The sequence below is a fragment of the Falco peregrinus genome, chromosome 12, assembly GCF_023634155.1.
Source record: "Falco peregrinus isolate bFalPer1 chromosome 12, bFalPer1.pri, whole genome shotgun sequence".
Taxonomy (NCBI): domain Eukaryota; kingdom Metazoa; phylum Chordata; class Aves; order Falconiformes; family Falconidae; genus Falco; species Falco peregrinus.
In genome coordinates, this window is record NC_073732.1 from 25,963,249 (window position 1) to 25,987,438 (window position 24,190).

Sequence of the window (24,190 nt, forward strand, 5' to 3'; positions counted from 1 at the left end):
TCAAGTGTCTCAGACCCAACCAAGCTACATGCAACTGTTTGAGCCCTGGACGTCCTGTGGGAATGCAAAGCCAGGAATCTCCCACAACTGCCACCCAGCAGCAGGGGGACGGACTGCTCTTCACATGACAAGCCCACATCATACGCAAGCCTGCCCCAGAGCACTAACCTCGGCGTATTTTGGACGTTACTAGCCCCTGCCAAGACATTCATTGTTAGCAGTTTTACTGTAAGAAGATCTACCAGCTCTGGAAGTCCTCCCACTGCACTCATTTTTAAAGATAAAATTAAGGAGTTAGGGAAAATGGAGAGACATTAATAAATGTGACATTCTGGAAGTTATTAATGAAACAGATAAAGAATTACTACAAGATAGAAATGGAGAAGAATATAATAAGACTCCCTTAAAAAGCACAGAGAAGAAAACAGGGCAATTTAAGCACAGCCCAAGAACTTTCTGACCACCCTCCCACCCTGAAGTCAAATATGCAGATTTTATAGAATTCAGCAGCAGATCAAATTCACTTCTAAATTTAATGCCATTGACCACCTGAATTTCAGACCCACTACAGTGGTCTATGGTGCAAATGCAGGGAAAGGGGGGGGGGAGATAAGATTTTCTGCGAAATCTGTATGGATTTCTGTATGCATCTGTATGGAGCAGGTAACCATTTTATTATTTTACAATTCTAGAAACCTCCATCAGTGTGAAATAAAATGTTAAAAAGTTAAAAAAGTTGTATGCATCACTTATTTCTCACATAATTGATTGCATCTTCAAAAAAATGTGCATAAAGTATAAACAAAATGTCCATGCAACTGTCCCTTTCCATTTTAGCCCTTACCACCATGAACGGGGACGGTGACACCTCGGCATTCCTGACATCAAGCAGCCTTTCTGGTGACTGGATCCGATAACACGTTTTCATTTTCAGGAAGAGAAAAATGCTATTAAAATAAGACGTTTGAAATGAAGAAACCGTATATGAATGTTAAGCCTTATTTAAAAGGGAACTGCAATATTGATTAGTCAGAGACCTGAGCTATACTTTTAATGATTTTACCACTAATATTTAAAGTAAATAAATAGCAAAACTTCTTATTTTTATTTGCCTGTAATTATGTTAAAACAAACACAAATTTTCAAGCATTTGCTGTATTGCCTATAATGCCTTCAGTGGATAGTCCTCTGCTGCTGAACTGCAGATTGACAGCATCTGTTATTTTTAACTAGACATTTGTTCCATCGTGAGACATAATGGGCAAAACCCGAATTGTCCATTGCTCATTTCTATACCATGGTATCACAATTATAATGTTGGAAAATATATATTAAACATCATTTTTTTCTTGTTTAGATAGTATTAAAATAGCACTGAAAGCCAGGAGCACCTGGTTTATTCATGGACTGGTGAACACTTTCCATTTCCTCCAGCAGCAACCTTCACTGTGGTACTGCAGCGTCTGATACATCTTTAAAAAGAAAAACCTTCATTTTCACACGTGTTTACACAAGGTAATGGTGATACGCTCACCAAACACAGCAGGAAAGTACAAACTGCTGCTTAAAACCAGAGATGCTTTTCGCCGGAGAGAAGTCCATGCGAGATTGCTGTGTCCTACCTGCCTCCACCAGCCCCTGCTTTACCGCCAGGATTATTTTCCCCTGAACAGGTAACGGGCTGGCTTCCCACATGAGGCTATGCAGACACCTGTGATGGCTATGTTAACTCATAAGCAGAGACTAAAGCGAAGCCTGGCTGAGCCTGGCTCAGCAGAAATCGATGTCATGGGCCTCCAGGGGATGGAGGGAAGTGGTGAGAACACGTGCCCGTGGCCACAGACAGCACGTGGCTGCATCAGAGCCTTCCTCAGTGGGAGGGAGCAAAGAGCAAATCACCGACTTCCATGGGAGCACGCCTACAAATCCATCTATGTCAAGTCAGAGATTGCCTTCTCTTCAAAATTTATACTTACTAGAAAATGACTGAAAAGATTTAACCATGACAAACAATCAGAGCAGACACCAGCAAGCGCCACCCCCCTGGGCTCATTCGACAGCCTAACGGCACAACCACCCACACAGCAGCACCGCCTGATTTCAGAGCAGAGACAAAGCTCTCGGCAGGAATGAATGAAAACCATCGGCACTCGGTGGGGGCAGCTTGGTTTAGCTTCTCTAGACGGATAGAACACATCCCTCTGCCTCCGTCAGCCCTTTCCAAACAACTTCCTTCTCTCTTCTGTGGAAATTTTCCACTTTTAGTTTAATAGTATTTTCCACTGTCAGAGAAGGAGGAAAAAATCATTCCACCGCTGTCCCTTAATAACTCCCGAGCACCGGATAAGCAGTAGCCTGCCTTGAGATACTCTAGCCTTTTCTCACTGTTCTTTCCCAAATAACTTCTGCAGAGTTAATAAATAACTGCAAACATCAGTGACCACTAAAAATTAAAAAAAAAAAAAGAAGGAAAAGAAAAAAGAGAGCCATATATAAGCCCACCAAACAACAACAAACCTGAACAAACCTGAACAGTTTTCACATATTATTGCAGAACAGCTTCAAATCCCTTATGTACACAAGTGAGGACCTGTGCTCAGCCCCGACAGCAAAATCCATCACACAGCCTGGCTGTCCTCAGGCATTTCTAATGTGTGCAGGCAAATTTTGATAAAATCTCTTTCAGAGAAGTGAAGATGCTCCATCAGTTCCCCAGAACTCTTACAGAAGGGCTTCCTGGGCAGCCACTGGTGTGAAGGGCTGAGCAGTTCTCCTGGCTTGTTGGCGAGGGGTACGTTAGCAGCCAAGCCATTTGACGGGCTAGGAAACCAGTGAACAAATTAGTAACACAAATCTAAATTAAATTTCACAAAAAAGTTGAACTTGCAGTTTGAAGCAGCATCACAAGAAGAAATGCAGACCTTGGAGTACACATCTACTTACAGGAACATCAGGTGATGTGATCAAGAGATCTGTGCAGGCTTATTATGCTGACTCAGTGGTTTTGGTAGTGATAAATCCTTCTGCTTTTCTCCTAAATATGGTGATTATTTTTTTTTCCTCTCAGTATTGTAAAATCAGCAATTATTTGATACGCTTACTACAGAGGTCTTTAATCATTCCGTTATTAGAGCTGCCAAAAGTTTTTGTCTTCTGTAAATTACACTAAGTCTGAAAAACATTGGGTATTTTATTAACCCTCTTCTCACGCATTTTCTATGCAATGATGAAACAGCCTTACGTTTTATATGCTGCGCTAGAAATTTTGGCTAAAATGACTACAAATCAGATAAAAGACATTTAAGATTAAAGGCAGTCACCTACTTGATATTCTTAAATAATAAAGAGAAAAAAAATGGAAGAGGTGACCCTCTGGGGAAACTAAATCTGGGAGAAAAAAAAATTTTTACAAGTTTGCACTTTTATCCATGCTACACCCCTTACATGCACAGAACCCGTCACCAGACTGCTTCACGAGGGGACCTGTGTGTTCCTGCACTGCTGCCTGACTTGCTTCTGCCATGAGATCATCAGCCCACGTGGCAAACGGAGTCTGCTGAGAGCTGAAATCATTCTCCTGAAGAAAGGTGCGATGCCTGTAAGTCTGAGCAGAGAAAATCTACAGGAGAAAAGCCCTTCTCCGAGCAGGAAATCTGTGCGAGGTGCGACGTTACTCTGCCGACGGCAAGAGGGACGGTTCCCCCCAGCCGCTGCCCGCGGGGCACCCATGCCTGCGTACAGACCTTTCCCAATCTGGCTGTGTTTTCTGCTCCAACATTCTGCATTTTCTCTCTTCAAACCTTGTAATTTAATAATTGTATTTAAAGTTAATTTAATAAACGTAGATTTGTACAACGTCATCTTATAACTAAGTGTCCTTGTGCTCTTCTGCTTGTTTTCCTTTAACTTAGCTGTAATATCTTGTCTATCTGTATCGAGAGGGCTCTTAAAAATTGTACCTTTTACAGGCAAGAACACTGGTCCGGTGTCTTTTTTTAAAAAAAAAAAACAACCAAACACACAACACTTTTTTTTCTCTCTACCATAAAACCATTCCTCCATGAACTTATCACCATTGAAGACAATAACAGAAAACAAAATGCACTGATGGAAACTTTAGCTCTAAGTTCCAAGCTACGACCAACCCTTGGGGCTATATTAGAAATACTATAAAATATACAGTGTTTACAGAAAAGCCGACATATTCTTTTCTCTGCCTGTCATCTCTGTAGACCACAGCTGTACTGAGTACTTTTGATGATTTTGTCACCAGAGTTACGAGAAACTCTAAGGAAAAGGACACCAGATTGTATATTTTGCATCCAAAACCGACATGTAGAGCATTCAAGTTTTGGCTTGTACATGACTTGCCATAGTGATCAGACAATTTAACAAATTATTAAAAATAAAGCCAATTGCATACCAAGTGCTGGGCATTACCATTGCAGGCTCAGCTATTACACATTTTATTTCACTTTGCAGAGGATTTTGTTGGGTCTACTGCAGAAATATCATCATCAAATATTAATAGTTTTTCCCTATTCATAGTCATAAAATGCTAAGTGTTTGTTTTCCATCACTCTAATAAACTATTCTGGAAGGAAGGAATTATGAATTGTCTTTGATGATGCAACTGCGCTCACAGTCAAAAACTACATTCCATTTCTGCAAAGCACAATAGAGAGCAAGTCTACGTGATTGATGACGAAATGTCAGGGCTCTCGATCTACAAATGCAACTTGGGAATCTTTTATTTTTTTAAATACCAGAACACTCGAGATATTCTTCTACCTTCTTCGCACAATTCAAAACCCACTTGAACTTCTGTGGGAGGCAATTAACAATAATGAAAACTAACTTTGGTTTTAAGTACAATGTTTTTAAATAGCACCCACAGAAGTTCAGGTAGATCTTGAATGCTGTAAAGGAATAAAAACTTCTCTTTCAGAAAGGAGACAGACAATCTATCGCACACCAAGAACTTCTGTTTGCTTTCACTGCAAATTAAAAATCTTGCTCCCATGGCAAAACTAATGGTTGACTTGGAGAAGATGAACACACCCGGTACAGACTCATTTCACTTAGACTTTCACCCCTTTCATAAGACTAATCATGGCATGGGCAGGGAGGAACTCAACCTCCAGATTCCCCTCAAGTTCTGGGGATAGCTGTCTACATCAAAGCCAGATTTCATGCCTCTTTTATACTTCGATGCATCTAAAGACAACCATCAGAAGTTTAAACTTCTAATTTCTCATAAATATATGTTTCCTTTCTGAAATGCTTTTAAACAAAAACTGTCTACACAAAACAAGACAAAGACTTTGTTAAAATGACAAGATTCTTTCTATAGTATTTTAGATTGGATTTGTGATTTAGTAAATGCAACTATTCTGCTATTACACTTCCACAGCATTTAAAAAAAAAAAAGTAGACAGCTAGAAAAACCACGAAGAATTGTTGCTAACAAAGACGTGGTGTAACACATTTAAAGCTCCTGTGAACTACAAAAGTAATAAAGTTTGAAGAAGATAATACAACAATTGTAATGGTTTGCTTTGCATCTTAAATAGATAATGAAGCAACTAGAGGCAATATATCTAGCAGTTAATGCACTCTGTACTACATAAATAACAGGTTACTGCAATATAATTTAGTACACTAATAAAACTATCAGATGACCAAATTACGGCTCTTTTGCTCACAGCGTTGGTTACACTGGGTGACGTTCCCCCACTGAAGTTAGCGGGACAACCCCCATGAATAAGACAACAGCAACCTTTGGACCGTAGAGCCAAATGTAAGCCAAAATGCTATTAGTCCCTTTTGTGCAAAATAACTGATGTTGCAAACGAGGAGAGATGGCCAGGATTTAGGAACAGTGCACCAAATGTTCCCAGAGGACAACAACGTTGGCAGGTCCCACAGGAGCCTCCCTCCCCAGCCGGGGCAGCTCCGTCCCCACGAGAGGGGACTCTGACCCCTCACCCCAGCCATCGGCACCCTCAGTTTGGGAAGAGCTTCATAATGCACAAGGTGGAGATAACCAGTCCTCACACGGCGGCAGTCAGGGCTGAGGCTGAAATTAAACATCTTGTACCTAAATGCTCTCCTAGCTACACTAGGAAAATCCTCTTGGCATAATTTAATTACACCTAAGAGGACATTATACCACAGCACAAGCAGGAAATTCTGAGAACACTGTGTCATGGCTGATGACATTATCTGAGTCACTTTTGATGGGATTAATGTTTAAGTAAGCTGCAGAGAACTTCACTGCACGGGATAGAACAGCAACACAACAACAGGTCCAGAGTGTGAACAATGCTGCTACAGGCAAAGGCAGATAATTATGAAATGTAATTATACTTTGAGTTTCTCAGGGAAAAGAGCTAGACTTGATCAACATTTTAGCACATTCTTACTGTTGGGGAAAAAAAGGACATTTTGAAGAAATCAAAACCACAAACCAGCAGTTATTGCAGCAAGAGTTTAAGATGCTGAATCCGGGGATTACAGGTCATTTAAATCTAGGAAAAGAATATTTATTTCATGTAACCTATCTATACCTGTGCAAATAAAACCAATAAGAGGTAACATGAATATTATACTTGTGTCCATATACATGTGTGATGAGAATTTTAGAATCTAGAACCAGTAATTGATTTAACCTAACACAGAGCTCCTGTCTCTTTGCTGGCGGCTTGCCCTCACCCCATCGCTCGGAGGCAATCCCACCGCTTCTCCAGTGGCAGTAGGTATGGAGTGGATCCAGCCTGGATGCAATTTTCTAAACTTTGCATAATATTCTGAATAAAAATATATTAAAAAAACTCATAAGAGAAAGGAATAGAGGTAAGGAATACCATTTTTTTCTATTTCCCTATCTCTTAGTAGTAAACTGTGTGACACTGAGTAGTACGCACTGACATTGCCCAGAATGGGGAGAAATGGATCTGACACGTCTTTTCTATTCTAAATTGTGAAAAAGAAGAGGATAAGAGGATGACAATGACTATGATTGCCAGAATAGCCAAACACACATTACTGGATAAAGCAGCAAAATTTTTGTTGACTCCTTACAATTTGTTATGAACTAAACTTTTCACACATAGCAAATCATATATAAAATTAATGATCTGATCCCTCTCCATTTCTACACACACAAAAAGTGGGACGTGCTTTGCCAAGTACCCCAAAAGTACAAAAAAGTTGTGAAAAGAAGCATTTTAATGGAAATATTTTTGACTAGCTGTACTATTTGGATAATGCAGCTGGATTAAAAAAAAATTGCCTCCTCAAAGCTGTTGCAAGACATGGCTTGAGCAAAAATGTTGCTGTTTGTGCAAAACTGTCGTTCTGCCTTATGTTTATCCAATTTAGGACAGGTGTAATGGGGCCAGAAACGTGTGATGGCTGCAGAAACAGATGTGCTATAAAATGGGAAAATCTGTAGCTGTTTTACTTGGTATCCCTTGCCTTTTGTCAATTCAAATCAAGTTTTTGGTGTGGTGTTGTGCATGGTTTTGGCTGTTTGATGAATCCATTATTGAAATAACTTTGCATATATTGAAAATAAATCCAGTAGATCAAAATCTTCTGATACCATCAGTGACAAACTACAACTAAAATTGTGAGGTAAATAGGGAGTAACTAGAAGATACTTCTAAGTGTGTACTTTTGTCATTTGGTGTCCCCCTTAACAATGAAACCCCATAAGCTGTCAAAATGTCAAGGTTTGTTGACTTCACAACAAGCAAAGAAAGGGAAAACCTAATGAAACAGCACAGGAATAGAAATGCTCTAAGAGAAAAGAAAACTTTGGGTTACCATACATTTTTCAACATTTATCCAGATCAACTATCTAAAAATAAAAATGTCTGCTTTTCCCACTAAATTAGACTCAGCCAGAGTATGTTGTCAGATACATACATTATATAAAACCAAAAGAAAAGGGTATTAAAAATAGAAGAAAATAAATAAATCAATAAATAGAAAGCAAGCAAATATCTTGCTTTGAAATAAGAGATTCACTTTCATATACATAAATACAAATGATCCTTTTATCGTGGCATATGTATCCTTAATTAGAGGTGTACGTACAGGATTTTTCAAAAACTACAGAGGATCTGTCAATATAGTTCACAATGTGCATCTGAATAGTCACGCTGCACGAAACTACTCTGCAGCAATTTCTTTTGCAGAACAATGTGGAGGCTTTTTTACAGCAATATATCTATAAGTGTTTTTTAAAAACAAATTTAAAAATCAAAAAGCAATCAATTCTGCACTAAGCATTGCCTGAAGAGACCATCTAAAACGAGTAGCTCACTATCTGATAATTATTTTTTTCCATATACTTATTTCTTTATCTACCAAAAATAATTTTGAAACCTATTTGACTTAGTGCAGCATCTTAATGGAAGAAATTGTTACCATCCTGGTAGACTTGTAGCCTCTGGTTCACTCATATCGCCATTATCCATCCAACTGGTTGGCTCTTTTGACCTGGCAAAACTCACGCACGTATGGCACAGCCTGGCACCGATCTCCCAGTGGGACTGCAGAAGGGAAAGGGGGGAAAAGAAAAGGAAAACATGAAGGATGGACAAAGTGTTCCTATAGGCCTTGATTTGAGAACTTGGTCCTTTCAGAAAAGGTGTTACAACCAGAACATTGGCAGAGTGCTGCAGAATATGCAGAGATGCAACATCTCTGAATCAACTACAGTGTTATTTTAGAGGATCCGGGGGTGGGGGGAAAAAAAGGGAGAAGGGAAAATACAGGAACCCAAATGCCCTGGATTCCTTAGAGCTCCCATGATTTCAAATTCATAAGGTTGAAAGCATTGACTGCCTGGGTCAGTGGGGAAAACACTGGAGGAGAAAACCCACATTTGACCCAATAATTTTCCTGCCTTCCTGACCATTTTTTTCAAGAAAAACTGGATATCTCAAACTGCGCATCCACTGACCACGTTAAAAACTCAGGATTAAATCTAACGACCATCTAGTGATCAGTGACTCATATAACTATGAGCACATGAGGTGTTTCAGTATAAAATCACAAATTATCACCAGTAGAACTCAGTGGGCGGCTTTTTGAGAAACTAAATAGAATCAGGCAAGAAAGGAAATCACTACCCACGAGAAGGCAATATTTGGGCACAAAATATAATGGGAACTATTTTCTTTGAAGTAATATATTAGAAATCCAACAGTTTGTTTGCATGAATTAAAAAGTAATGGAAAAATGGAATTATTTTCCACACTGATGTTGGAAATGAAGGATTTTTTTGGACGTTCAGAAATTTTCTAGATTTTATTTGCCTATTGAGATGTCTTCAAAATAACTTCCAATGTAAAGCAAATAGAAATAGTAGCAAACTAATTCACTAGCAGTGAACATGAAGATTTAGTAGTTCTGATATATTTAGACAAACAAACATTACAAGGTCTGATCCACTAACAGTAGTATGTGTGGTCTTATAAACTTATGGGCCATTCCCCCAGTCCTAGATCATATTCTTAACATCGCTAACGATGGACAAACTGTTGGTCTTAGAATGTATTTGTGAAAAAATGCATATTCAGGTCAACAGAACTATTTATATCTAATTCACAAGATCATCTCATCTAAGGGAAATTGTCTCATCTGAGAAAAAATGTTTTAGTAGACATCAAAGTGTTGGGGTTTTTTTTGTTTCAACATTTCAAAGCAAAATTGTTTCTATTTTTTACTTTCAATGTTTCATTTCAAAGTACTCCTTTTTTAAAGAATAAAACATAAAGACATTGTTAAGATTTTTGTTTTGTTAGAGAAGCTAATGAAAATAGTTTAGACTAACATGAAACAACCCATGAGCTGTCTGAGGGTTTTTGGCTCACCTGGCAAAACAAGTATTAGGTAACCACATCATTTCGTAACTGCTCAATTCAACTGGAATAAGAAATATGAGAAACTGCATCCCTTCACGTGGTAACTAAAATAGTCAATGGTCATATCATATGATAAAGTGTGTGTGGCAAAGTATACTTTTAATAAAGTTTCATTTTCCTTATTTTTTACAGAGCTGGAACCAAATAACTCAAGTCAATAGAACTCCAGCTGCCTGCTGGCATGTTCTGAAAGCTCAGAGCCTCTGGTGTGCTTGTGGGTGTGCAAGTGTGTGCGGTACTTGTCCATTGCATGTTTCTTATCAGGTATACGTATTAAAATTACACATGCATATTTACATCTACTTCATACAAACATTTTTATATAAAGACATGGAAGCACTGAGAATTGAACATGCATTTCTGAAGCTTCTGCTTGCTTCTCTGACTTGGTCACAGAAAAGTAGATAGAGTTTAAGAGCCGATATGGTGGGTTTTTCTCTTTCCTTTCCTCTCCTTTATTTATTTTTTTTTTTTCTCCTTCTAAGATTCTGTGACCTATTTGCTAAGGAAAGAGCTTGCTTGTTGGGAAGGAGTCTGCCTGCCTGCCTAACTCGAACAAAGCCATCAGCTTGATCATAGGAGATGCGGCTGTTTTCCCCAGCTAGACTGCACACAACAAATTATGTCACATCGTTTCTAAACATTTACCTGGGAGGTACAAATACTATCATTCTTTACTTTTAAACCACACACCACAAACCCAAGAATATTTGGGAGACGTATCAGACTTTAGAATTATTATTTTTCATGCAAGAGAAACAGAGCATTCAATCAGTCATCTCCGTTAAGAGCATTTTTCAAGCAATGTTGTAAGAATGTATAGGGTACTCCTAACAGCTTTTTTTTTTTTTTTTTTTTTTTTTCTTTTTCATCCTGATGGCAATTTCAACATAGGGAGTTTGTTTTGAAGAGTTTACAAGCCCAGCAAAACACTGAGACAAAACCTGGAAGAAGATACTGCTTTGCTTGCAGTCTAGCTAACGATCTGGAGAGAAGCTATTTGGATAAAACCTCTGTTTTCAACAGCAAAGTGTTTCAAAGCTATAGCAAACATGTCACCAGACAGACTCATCCTCGTGACTTCTGCCTAACGACAGATAAAGTCCCAAACTCTCTCTCCAGACCTCCGAAAGTTAGCCCGGTGGCATAATTTTTCTCTTAAAAAACCCTGGGAACAAACCCACACCCGAAGGATCCACTTGCAGTGCTTGCAGGTTAGGAACTAACTGCAACGTTTTGTAACAAACTCTTCTTTTTATGGGCCAGAAGTCAAGCAGGGATAAAAAAAGCATTCCTGCTTCTCAGTGGTAGGGGAAAGATAAATGCATTAAGGAGTGGGAACTCCATCACTAGGAACAAAACCAACTAGCCTTATAAATAATAAGAAATAGAATGTCTTTCACCAAATCTAGGAAACCAAAACCAAATTCCAGACTGGTATGATGGCTCTGAAAACATAAATAAAACCAAAATTCATAGCAGAGTGCACTAAGAAGAAGAATTAAGCAACAGACTTTCCTTCAAGCCTATAAGATTCAGTCTAATATGTGAATTAGACCTTAAAAAACCTAACCGGGTCTTAACAGGAGGTCAAAGCCTCAAACCATGCTTCAGGCTTTTGTATGGAGGGCTCCTTAAAGTGCACTGGGAAAAGCAGCACTTCAACCGGTAAAAAGAAATAAAACTGAGGTTCTCAATCATATTTACATTGAGGAGGAGGAGCGACCAGGTCAACAGGAGAGCTCTCCACGAAGGACGTGTTTCCATAGAGCTACTAACTTCTCGAGGCAACACAATAAATCCTGCAGCAGATCATAATCGGATTTCCATAGCAGAATCTTCACATTCTGATATTATTCTAATTCAGTTTCTCAAGTCGCTGAGACATATTTCTCTGAGGGTCTCACAAAGACCATTTTTCTCAACTGCTGTGGGACACCAGCAGACAGAGAAGCGCTGGGTAACAGATGGCACGCTTACCGCTTCGCAGTATCAAAAGAAGGCTTGCACTGGTTTTGTTTTCCAATTTGTTTAATTTTACAGATCTGTGGATATGCAAAATTAAATAAAACTTGCTCTTCCTTCTGCCCAATGCATAGTTATGATTTATGTTCTGAATACCCCCCCAAGATGTTCAAGGACTCCATTACAGGAGCAACAGTTCAAATGCATGATGAATGACAGTCCTTGTTCCAAACTGGTAATTTAATGGTAATTTAAATGGAAGGACAAAAATGTTGAAAAAACGGAATTGCTATTTTCTCATCCTAAAAGTGGGAAAAGATGCTTCTTCTTGGGCAAAAGATGAGAGTGTTGGGTGTGGGTCTGCCAGCTCAGTGAAGTGATCCTTTTCCCTTTCTTACAGCCACTTTATGTAGAGGTAGCTGCGGGAAATAGTTAAATAACAGAGAACTGATTGTACACATCTGACTGCATATTTAAGCCTAAAAGGGTAAAATAAATCCAGGAAATCTGGAAGTCTCACACAACTCCACTGCCACCAGGCTGTGGGGGTGGATGGGGCAGGCGGAGCTGGGGGCTTTCAGGGGTGCCCAAGAGCCGGACGGGCAGAACAGGGGCTGGCTGACATCCCACCCCTTCTGAAACCTGGCTCCACCAGGCAAAACAGCGGAGGCTCGAGCGAGGCCTTGGGATAAGGCAGCTGCGACCGACAGCCACGGAGGCCCTGCTCCGCCAGCAGCACTGCTGACCTGCTCGGCAGCGAGCAGCAGCCGCAGGGTTTGCAGCGTCGCCCTTTGCAAGAGCAGGCTGGCAAAGGGCTGGCGGGGGTGGTTGGTGAGAAGTTTAAAGTCTTACTGTTGAGGTGCACCTTGCCAGTTAACCCATGCTTTGCTGCTGTGGGTGGACGTGAAGGAACATCTTTCAGAATGAACAATGCTGTTAGGCTTTCGCTCCTCCCAGCCCTCCAAGTAACGTGCTGGGCAGGGCAGTGCGCTGATGCTGCAAGGCAATCCATCCGCCCGCGCCCCTCCGAGTCTTACTGGATATACCCTAATGTGGATAACTGCCTAGCTGAAAAGGGTCACATAGACATAGTCCAGCTGGCTGGACAAAAATGCACATCGCTCTCAGCTTATCTGAAGTAAAGCAAAATACACTGTCTTTGGCTGTCCTTGTTACTAATAACAGGAAGATCGCGGTGGGAAAAGAATGTTGCAGGTGGGAACAGATAACTACAGAAGAGAAACTAGGGGCGGGCTTGGTATTTAGGCAACTAACCAATAATGAGCTTAACTTTTGTAATATGTATGAGCTAATTATAAGAAGGCATAAAAGGTGACTGTAAGGGACAATAAACGAAGTCTGCTGATCACTCATATTGAGTGACTGTGTCTTCCCTCCGTCGCAACACCCTAACAGTGCCTCCAGCGCTCACCCTTAGCCTGTTGGTATTTGCTATCGATCCGAGGGAGCAGCAGCAGGGCAGACTCACGGCCGCTCCGCTAAGCAGGCTGACGGGACAGGGTCAGCGCCACCAGGTGGGTCCGTTAAGCTGGGACCACAGCTCCCGGCACACGTACAAGAACCGGAAGGCCATGGCCGGAACATTCTATGCCCAGATGATACTTGCGGTAGAGCGGGACAGTTTATCAGCCTATCTTACCTGTACCCAGAGGCTCAGGTGCCCTTCTGAATGGCAAAGCCAGAGCCTGGAGAGCTGTTCAGTGCTCGACAACACCTGAGCAGCACAAGCCACCGCTTTGCTTAATCAGGCACCCCGTCCTCCAGTATTTAAAACAGTGAGAGCACTGAAAATGTCACCTACCTAAGAGATGTGCCCGGAAAACATTCGACCTCAGCAACACCGTGTATAAACCGGAGTGAACTTGGTGGGTGCGGGGACCGAGCGCCCGGCACTGTGCGAGCACACAAGGGCGAGCCTCGGCTGGGCCAGAGGGGTTCTGCCAGCGCTCAGCGCCCCAGCGCCACCTCAGATAAAGGGGTTTTCTACTGTTTTATACCATATGAATCATATGAATGACACCAAAAGTTGAAGAGGCTAGATTATATATATGTGGATGTATGTGTGCATATAGATGTGTATATTTATAAATATCACACTTCAGCTCTCTCCCAAATGTGAGAACTGAAATAATTACGCTGTTTGCAACTTTAATTAAAAGACACTGGTTTTACTGCCTTTCAGGAGCCTTTTTAAATGTTGGGGGGAAAGTATAGAATCTGATGTAATGAACTCTTGTGACTTACGCAGTTCTGGAAATTTCAAAAACATATTTGAATTTGCTATTTATGTTTTCTGTAAGTTTCTTCAAATCATGGGCAAACTTGTAATGAAAATCTGGACTGTGTATTGCACAGTAACCATTTACTAAACCCTGCTGCTCCACTGCCTCGGCAGTAAATCGCACTTCTTGTGCAGAACTACAAGGAGTTTTTCCCTTTTCAATACCCATCCAGGAAAGCCAGTTGATTTTTTTTCTGCAAAACTCAGCCCGTCAACTTTTAAACTTCTCTCAAAGATACATCGTGATACCACAAGTCATCCAGAAGTCTATTTGGATTTAGGAAATGAATTTTGCCTGGACTGTCCTCAAATCCAGGAAATCCACATTAGGCTTAGGGGGTATCTGCTCCGTGGAAAGCACAGAATTATATTTACCACAGAGGTTATTCCCCTTGCAAAGCAAGTTGAAGGAAACAGAAACAAACAGAAATTGTTCAAAATAAATGTCTGGATAGCTACAATCCCTCCACAACTTATTCCTACAATTAAAAAAAAATAAATAATTGCCTAATAACCGTGTTCATGGGGGAAACTGCTTTCCTGATTATCAGATTCTTACATGAGGAGTCACTCTATGTTAGCGGGCAGATGTACATATTTGTAAAGGAAATGGCAAATTTCTAATCAGGATTCGCCTGCTGCCAGCCTCACTGCGAGAATGTACCAGTGGCTGTCAACCAAGTGTCACATGGAATTATGCAATGTTCAAAGTAAATGTAGGGAAAGATCATTTGGGAGACATTACTAATCATGTTAAATACACATAGCAACACTAAAAGCCTGAATTTCAAAGGCCTGGAGGTGCCTGATGAGATTTTTTAAACTGCCAGCACTGAAACACGGTGGGCAGTGCCTGCCTGCACCCACCTGCCTCTGCAAGGAGCGCATTCTGCTTCTGTTGTCAAGTGGAAAAGTACCCTTCTGGGGCTGGGGAAGGACCAAGGCGACTCCAAGGAGCGATGCCATCTCTGTTCATTCCAGATCATAGCTGCATTTCAAGGACATCTCCTCTGACCTCACCTGCCTTCAGACCAGTCATCAAAAGAAGTAAAACTGCAATTTCTACAAACCTACCTGCACCCCACTTTGCACTGGCTCTTGGTGCTTGCATTTTCTCGCTAAGACACGTACCTTCAGGATTTGTGCCACTTCATTCATTTATTGCCTTCTTTCCTATTGAAAATAAGAACTGTGAAATAACTTCAGCAACATATGTACAGACATCTGTAATGTGTATTTACAGAGGCTCCTGCTCCAGGCAGCCATCAGTGGCCAGCAGCAGCAGGGCTCAGAGGTGGTCTCCTTCGAAGCCACCTGAAACCGTATCACAACCCCCAACCCAGGGCATTTCTTGGGCTCCATATTTCTAAGAAAAAGGTTCTGTGAGTTTTTCAGCTTGAGCTGAAGCCAGGGGGCTGTGCTGCAGCCGGGAAGAGTGGCTCAAGCTGTGGGTCAAATAGAACAGAGTGCCATCAGGGAGCCTCAGGACAGCCTTGGAGCACTACACAGAGTCAGTCAATTAAAAAAAAAAAAAAATCCTGGATTTGATTTCACTTTGAAACAAGCCAAGCCTTGCTGAGCAAAATTGCGAATATGAACAGCTTAGTGTAGAGGACTGGGGCTTGGGAACAAACCAGGGAGCTAAGCTTTTGACAGCACAGATAGAGTTGCAGTTTCAAACAACTCTATTTTTTTCCTCCTTTTAAATGTGCTGTTTCCCTCTTGGTTCATAGCAGAGATATATTCTCTTAAAGATGAAGGGTAAATATTGCATTTGAAAAACGCAATAAAAAACCATTTGCCATTTTTCCCCCCACAAAAAGCAAACTATTTGCATAGCAATGCCCAGGCCATCCTTTTCCTCCCCACAGGCAGGCTCTGATGCTTCAGAAACACAAAGAGCAGAATACAAATCAGTTCCTGCTTCCATGACATCCCATGATTTCAGCTGAGAGCAATTTACTTAAGATGTATTTCTTTGGCTTGGAACATGCAGCACCAGTTCTCCTTATTGTCCTGGACATTTCACCCACTAAACCATTAGTTTCCTCTGAGGACAGAAGTAAATAGCACAATTTGTTCTCACAGAAGACTAGCTGTTTCTGAAATGTGAAGAAGCTCATGGCAAATGGGCAGAACGTTAGGAATAAATAAGAAAAATGGGGCAGCAGAAATAAATCTTCTTATGATGACTTCTCTCATTCATTTACATGGGAAACAGCCTTTGCTGTTGCTTGCAGGAATCAAGACACAGCAAAGTTTGCAAATCCCAGAGAAAATATCTTTCGTTCATCGGTAATTTTCTACACAGATTTGACATATAAACTCTAAAGAATAACGTGAAGATACAGGCTTCCAAAACAGAAAGCAATTTAAGAAAATTGTACCAGCTAGGGGAGAAAAGATGTATTGCTATATCCATTTAAACAATACATTGCTTTAACCATGTAAGTAAACCAATGAAAACAGTAAACCTTATCCTATTTTTCAGTAAGCTACTGCTGTTACAGCAAGGCAGGAATTAAACAGTACATATTGTACCTGATCTTACCAAAGTTTCACCTCACTCCCGTTTCATAAGAGTCTGAAACTTAATCTGCCCAAAGGTTCACCTTTTCCAGGTACTATTTCATGCTTTTCCCTTGCTATAGCAGAGTTTTCCCTCTGCAGTTTGATCAAAGTCTCTTCAGATGCTCAAGAGAGATGAAAATGGTAAGTCACCTCTCTTGATATTTCTCAGATTCTCAGGAAGACTCAGTACAAGTGCAGGTGACAAACCTGCTCCGGCCAGATTTCATCAGGAATTTCCTGAGCAAAAGCAGAAGCAAGATATCCTACTACTTGTCTAAATTCTTCCCAAATGTTCAGGTGATACTGTGATCTAGACAGTTTTTCCTTGAAGATTTTCAAATGATCATACCTACTGGAGCAACACAAAGAGGAGTTATCATCAAAGCTGCCCCATCAGGGGGCAAAGGAAGTAGCTTGCAAACAAAACTTCAGTTGGAAACAGCTGTTTCTAAATATTTCTGGATTTTAGCTGATGCCAGGGAGAAGAAGACGGCTCAGATCAGTCAGAATCACAAGTGTATCTAAAGAAGCTAAACCCCAATGTCCCACTGGTGCTCTTCCCTGCACTGCTCCTCCCTATCACCCCTGGCAGATGATTCACCCTCACCGTCCTGCCAGCCCCTCACCCCTGTGAGCAGCAAGCACAGCGGGACCTGCAACATGCACCTCTGGTGTCCAAAGTCTTAGCCCAAAGGCTCTTTTAATTCAGTTTTTTTCCTATCCTTTCAGGCCAGAGAGGAACTAAAAGAAACTTGCATAACCAAGTGTGTCCAAAGAAGGTGGTCCGCTCAGGAACATTTTATTTCAGTAACAAAGGTCCATGAATTTGTTGAATAACATCTAATTTGTTCTCCTCAATATATGCTGTGATTTCATTCCCCAAACAGCATTTTCATTCCCAACCCAACAAGAATGAGCTATCAGTTGGTCATCTGTCTCATCGTTTCTTCACTGAATTCTGAAGAGGAGTTACAGGGTAAAATAAATTCAGAAGATAAAGAGTTTGAAAGTAGAAACCTTCAGATTTTAAGACCAAATTACAACACTTTGCCTTTTTCTCTAACTTCAGACCAGCAGAGATGTGGGCATTATACCGGTGCTGAAGCGCCATGACTTGTGTGCTGCAGAGCAGAGCCGCGCACGTTACATTAAAAATAACCAATTTAAACTTTCAGAATGTTTCACACTCAAATGCCTTAGCAACTATGGGCTTTCCTTTTATGCTCAAGCAGAGTTGAATTTAGATTCTTCTAGCATAAGAGGGCAAAATACGTGACTGTAAATATGTTTACATGTGGGTGAGAGTGAATCCACACCTGCTGATGAAAATGGCAGCGGCATCCCGTGTGCACGGCAGGGTTAGCAGAAGGCATGAGTTACAAGCTGCTTCTGTTTAGATTCCCTCTGAACATGGACACATTTAGGAATTTGGTCCATAAACCTTAATGATTATTCAATTTTTTCTATTCAAGTGTGTGCCCGGCATGAGCTCCATTAACCCTTTGGTCTGTGATACGGGCACCAGGCAGACTCAGGCGAGGGCAGCCCGCGGGTGGCTGCGGGGCAATGATTGTCACGGGGAAAGAAATGGCCCAGCTGCAGCTTTCCAGAGTTCACTGACACGCAGCCTCATCATTAACAGGCTTTTACAGACCTGCAGGAGCCTACAGAAGGAAGACTGAAGATTTTCCTACCTCTGCACACAAAGAAGTTGTCTTTCCAGAGTTTTATAGCCAATAAGACATCACAGAGCACATGATGCCCAGTGCCAGCACTGGTAACAATACGCAGGAGACCTCGGCACCAGGTGTGAAGGCAGGGTGTAGCGAACAGCTCAGCACAGGTGGCCCACTGACGGTCCCCGATCTGGACAACAGCGAAGACGCCCTCAGGCAGCCCTGCGGAAAGCTGGAGCAAGAATGATTGAATTTGGTTCTTAAATGTGAATAACTGCTGCTTTCAAGAAGCTGCAGGCACAGCGATACAGTATTAAAAAAGCCTACAGAAAACAATTCACCTACCTCTGCCAAATTGTAACACTGGTAACGGCAAAGCAAAAGTAGCCCCGCGATGTGACCTTGGCAGAAGGCATGAGATGCACGAGGCTGGTCTGGGCTGAAGCTCAGATGAGTGGCGAGGTTTGTGGTGGTGGCTGTCATGGCACTCGTGGGGACCCTGTGGGTTCAGATCTGGTCACAATCTGAGAAGCTACCTGCAGAAATGACTTTGGACACGTTTAGCAGCCCACACTCCAAAATTTCCCATAGAATTACTAGAAGAGGTTGGTTCCACACTCAGCCTTGGCACTGACCAGTAAACCAGGCTTTACTGGTCAGAGATGCCACCATTCCACTTACATTTCTTTCTGCTATTCTCATATAGATGACTTAGCACCGAAACATTAACAGCATCATAATTTCAAAAAGCAGCAGTCAAAATAGCTTTGGCCAGTGAAACAGTAAATCAGGTTGTTCAAATGCAGGGGAGAATCCCTTTTAAATGAGAGCATTTCTCTACCACACAGAAAGCACCGAAGAGAGGAGGTATCAGACAAATTTAAGACGAACTAAGCTTCACAATAAATTGTTCACCATATTAATAAAAACTCTGTCCACACAGAACATTGGTAGGGTTTTATATTAACTTATAGCACTTGGGTCTAACAAAGTTGGCAAGCTCAAAGAGGTGCATGCAAACTAAAAACTTCCATCTGGTAAGGAGATTATATTCGGATAGTGTGGTTTCCAAAGCAGATGCTGTGTAGCCAAAGAGGAACAGATTTTATTTAGCACTTTTATTCAGGAGTGCATGTTGCAGATAGTTTAATATAAATGTCAGCTAGGGAGAGGATTTCACCTTAGCACTATTCAAAGGTTAGGACAACATGTCAATGGAGATACTTTGTTAATGCCAGTACAAGGGCTACATAACCACCTGCAACAGAGAATCACGAAAAGCAGCTTTTGTAAGTTGAAAAACTCAGTCAGAAGGTGTTTCTAAAATGCGTTCAATACTCCAAGAGTTGTTCAGCAAAGAGAGGGAATCAGTTGTTGGAGTGGCAAGACCACGAAGTTGTGGAAAACAGCTGTTTCAAAGACACAGCCAGCACCCAGGCCTCATGCAAAGTCTCCGCTATCGTGAATTTCTGCATCAATCATTAATTTTCATGCCTGAAGGTGGTCTTGCATATTTTATTCTGACTTAGGATGCCTGAGAACAATAAATGCCAAAACCAGGAACAGATACTTTGTAAGTTCACCCAAAGTGATTAATACCTTTTAAGTTCAGCGCGACAATAGGACGCCTGACCTACCCCACTGAAAGAAGTGATGAACAGACATGTAAATCTTCCTTAATTACATCTCTTTGTAACATGGCAAAAAAATGGGTGGTAACTTGAAGAAGCAATAATCAGTCAGTCAAATCACAGAGCGGTGAAAAGGTCAGATTCTTACAACCCAAATATCGTGAATTACAAGAAATATAAAGCATTAAAATTCCAAATGGCTTCTTTTTGACAGAGGTTTTAATGAGAATGGAAAAAGAGAAAGCAATCTGTCCTCACGACAAAAATTGTAATGAGAACATTCTCCTCCTTTTTAAAATCTCTTCAATGAGGGAAAATACGCTTCAGCACCAGGACCGTGAAGGATCCGATGCATGTCTGCACATTGCACATTTCAAGAAATCCGCATGATCAATTGATTTGCCTGCCATTTCTCCACGCGAAAACAACTGTGCTGAATCATCTGGCATGGCTTCCAGCTGCCCTCTGCCACGGCTCCTGTTTCCCAAATTCTCTAGTGGGCAAGAAGTAATTAGGAAAGAAGCATGAACAATTACAAATAAAAGCTAAGCAAGCCTATCTAGTTGATGAGATTTTAAATCCACCATTAAAATATTAAGCCCATTAGCAAAACCATCAGAAGAAGATGGTTTTATTTTTCCTCTGTTACACTCCAAAACCCATCTTGCCCTTGGACGAAGGTCCCCAGAGCTCAGTGCCATCCCCTCCCACAACTGCACCGCAGAGCCGTGGATGGGATGTGCTGGGAGCGCGGCTCCATCCTGTTCCAGTGGTCACTGAACGGGGGCTCAGCTGCCACTTACCCGTCCTGCCAGCACCAAAGGGACTTCTGCAGCCTCTTTGCCTGCCCAGCTTTCGATGAGCTCCACTAAGGCCGTCCTGAGTCCCAGATAGCATTTATGTACTTAATGATCCTTGTTAGAAACACATCTAATGATGTTAATTCCACGTGAAAAGCAGCATTTTTAAAGCTTCCCAGTGTTTCCTTCCTAATGGACCTCAAATACGCCCAGGAGAACAGTGGCTCCCGAGTGTGAAAGTGTCTTATTCTGGTCTTGGCTTCTCCACTGCACATTTCATCAAGGATGTAAAGGGAAGTTTGGTTTTCTGTAAGAATTAGAAAATAGACTTTTTTTGGTCTTTGGTTTTGGTTGGGGTTTTTGGTGGGGGTTTTTGTTGTTGTTTTGGTGGTTTGTTTTTTTTTTTAATATATCTCTAACCAATATCAGGTTTGGTAAGTGGCAGACAAATAACACGTATTACTTCAAGGTGATTACATCTGAGGCTATCTTTAAAGATGCCTCATACTGATACCATCATTACCATTACAAGTGGGTATAACAAGTCCTTCCTTCTATGTTTAAAAAATAATCACGGTATCGTGGTGTTTTACCATTGCACTTCCTCTTTCTCTTGCTCTCTTACTACATCAAGCCCCATAGGAAGCAATCATTTCTATGCAAATGCTGTGTAATAGAAATATAACTTCTCCATAACCTGGCTTTCCTTGGGGAAAACAATCTGCTGTCTGCGTTTGGATATGTACAAAATAAAACCACTGTGGTTTCCAAGCAAAGCACTAAGCTGCAAAATTTTATGGTATTAATGGCCTTCTGCATCATTTACATATTCATGTACCGCTTCTGACTTGTGCACACTTTATTATTTTTGGAGGAGCAATAATAATCTCTACACAGCAACGGGCCTTGCCAGATTCAATAATCTGAGGTAACTGGTACAAACACCGCACGGACCTTCTCAGCCATGCCACTCCCTGTAGTATTATCTTATAAAGCACTCAGTAAAAAATGTTTAAAAGATGATGACAGCTAGGAGGGGGACCGATGGTAGGAACAGTTAATTGCAAAGTGCTTCATATTCCCTGGTCTCCATGGGGAATGTCAAGGTGGTAGTGCCCAGTGACGGTTTTGGGGCTAAACCAGGAGAAATTGGCCTGTTCACAGCAAGGTATGCAGGAGGCCACCTTGTGTATGGACTGCTTGTCCCCTCGTGCTCAGGGGTGAAGAATGGCACATATGTATAGCAATGGACAGGAATTATTAGCAGAAAGCACTTCTGCCATCTCCACTAATCTACAAAGCAGCTGGTCATCTCTTAGGCAGGTACGATCTTGCTGATGAAGCAAATAACCCACTCCCTCTGGATGGCAAGACATGCTGCAGCAAGGTTTGGGCTAGAAGGAACAGATTTGTCCTGTTTGAAGTCCAGAATGTCACACTGGGCGTCTCGCTGTCGGAAGGAAGAAGAGGCTCTGCCCAGCATTGCACAAAGCCTTCAACACTCCTCCTAAATGCACAAGCTGTACAAGCTGTGCTATATTAATTTCAGTCCAGCTGCCAAAAAAACCTCTTTGCCTTTCTGAAAAAAAAAACCAACAATCAAAACCCAAAACAATCAACCAAACAAAACCCAAACAATTAAACTTCCAGGGAAAATTATATACACACAGGAAATTTATGAGAACTTTTGAATTAATACATGGGGTCCTCTGTGCTGATCTTAGCAGCACTGCTAATGCTTTCCAGAGTGTGAGGCTTTAAAAGGGGGGTGTACTATGCAGCCTTTTCATATGTGTGCCCAATTACCTAAAGCAAATAAATAAATAAACAACGTGAACCCTTTGTCTGAATAACATTAAGAACAAAGGCATCAATAGCTATTTCTGGTGAGCCTGTACTGTTTGCTCTTGCACATTTTACAGTCACACGGTGCATTTCATTTCTCCTGATCTTAAAAGGTCACCATATCAAGAAGGCAGGCCCCTAAGAGCTGCTTCGCTCTAAACACTGCCAGCATGTGTAACACCACCACCGTGTCTCTTCCTTGCCTGACACGGCTGTCCAAGGACATGGGAGATGATCCTTACAGCAGCTGCTGCAAGCAGGTTCCCAGCTCCGTGGAAGGGGGAGAAACTAGATGGTCTTTAAGGTTCCTTCCAACCAAAACCGTTCTGGATTCTCAAGCATATTTGTGGAGCAGGTGTTGGAGTAAATTTGCAGTCACTTGCAGGCACCACAAAATGCCCCACTGCTTTACTGCATATCCTTTTGGTACTTTGGAGAAACTGATGCCTGGAGAAAGGATTTCCTCACATAAGAAGGCACAGCTCCAAAGCAGGCTTTGAATGGAGAAAGGTGCTGAAGTGCACGGCAGTGAAAGACCTTCTGCCTAGCAAAGGTTAATCCAGAGAAGAATTTGTGCTGTGAAACCTTAGTTACACAACTGCCAGCACACTTCTTCACATGGAAAACGGTCTTGAACGTGGACAGAATATTGCATTTCCTTTGATGGTGCCTTTCTGGCTGGCAGTTGCAGCTGTTTGCCAGATGCACAGTTTCAGAGCAAGAGATCCAATTACTTTTCCTACCAAACAGATGCAGACAAGACCATTTGTCCTCACAGTTACTGTGGATACTTTTAAGCAAACACACATGTTTCCATCCTTACCTCCAGTGGCAGAGTTCAGCCTCCTGAACACCCATCTCCTTATCTCGGTGGGTAGGGACCAAACCACCTCTGACCACCAGCGTCTCTCATACCGCAGTTCTCCATCTGGAAAAAAAAAAAAAAAAAAAAATTGATAGTAGCACTTAGTAGCACTTTCCTGTCCACTGTGGCTGTTTGGAGAGAAAGCGCAGGAAAAGGTGTGAAATCTTGCAGACCAGTAGATAAAGAGCCTATAAGTGATTAAATATAGCTACAAAACAAGCACTAGCCGTAGAGACTATGGCAAGTTCTGAGCATCAAGATGTTCTGAATGTAAAAAAGATGAATTGTTAACTCTGAAATGGAGGAATGAAATCCTTCACCTTTTAAGAAAACGCATACAATTGGGGAAAATAAATAAATAAGTCTGTCCAAAATACAAAATTTCCTTCAAACAAGAACTGCCTGAAGATAGCTGCACAGGAATTCCTATTTTCTATAGTTTCAATGTGAAAACTGATAACTGCACACAAATTAGTAAGTTAAAAAAATGGCTCATAAAATATCTCATAAAGATCTAAAAAATGTTCATATTAAACTTAACAGATTTTTTTCTTTCTTTTCATCAAAGCCCTTGGCTGTACTTCACCTGAACTTGTT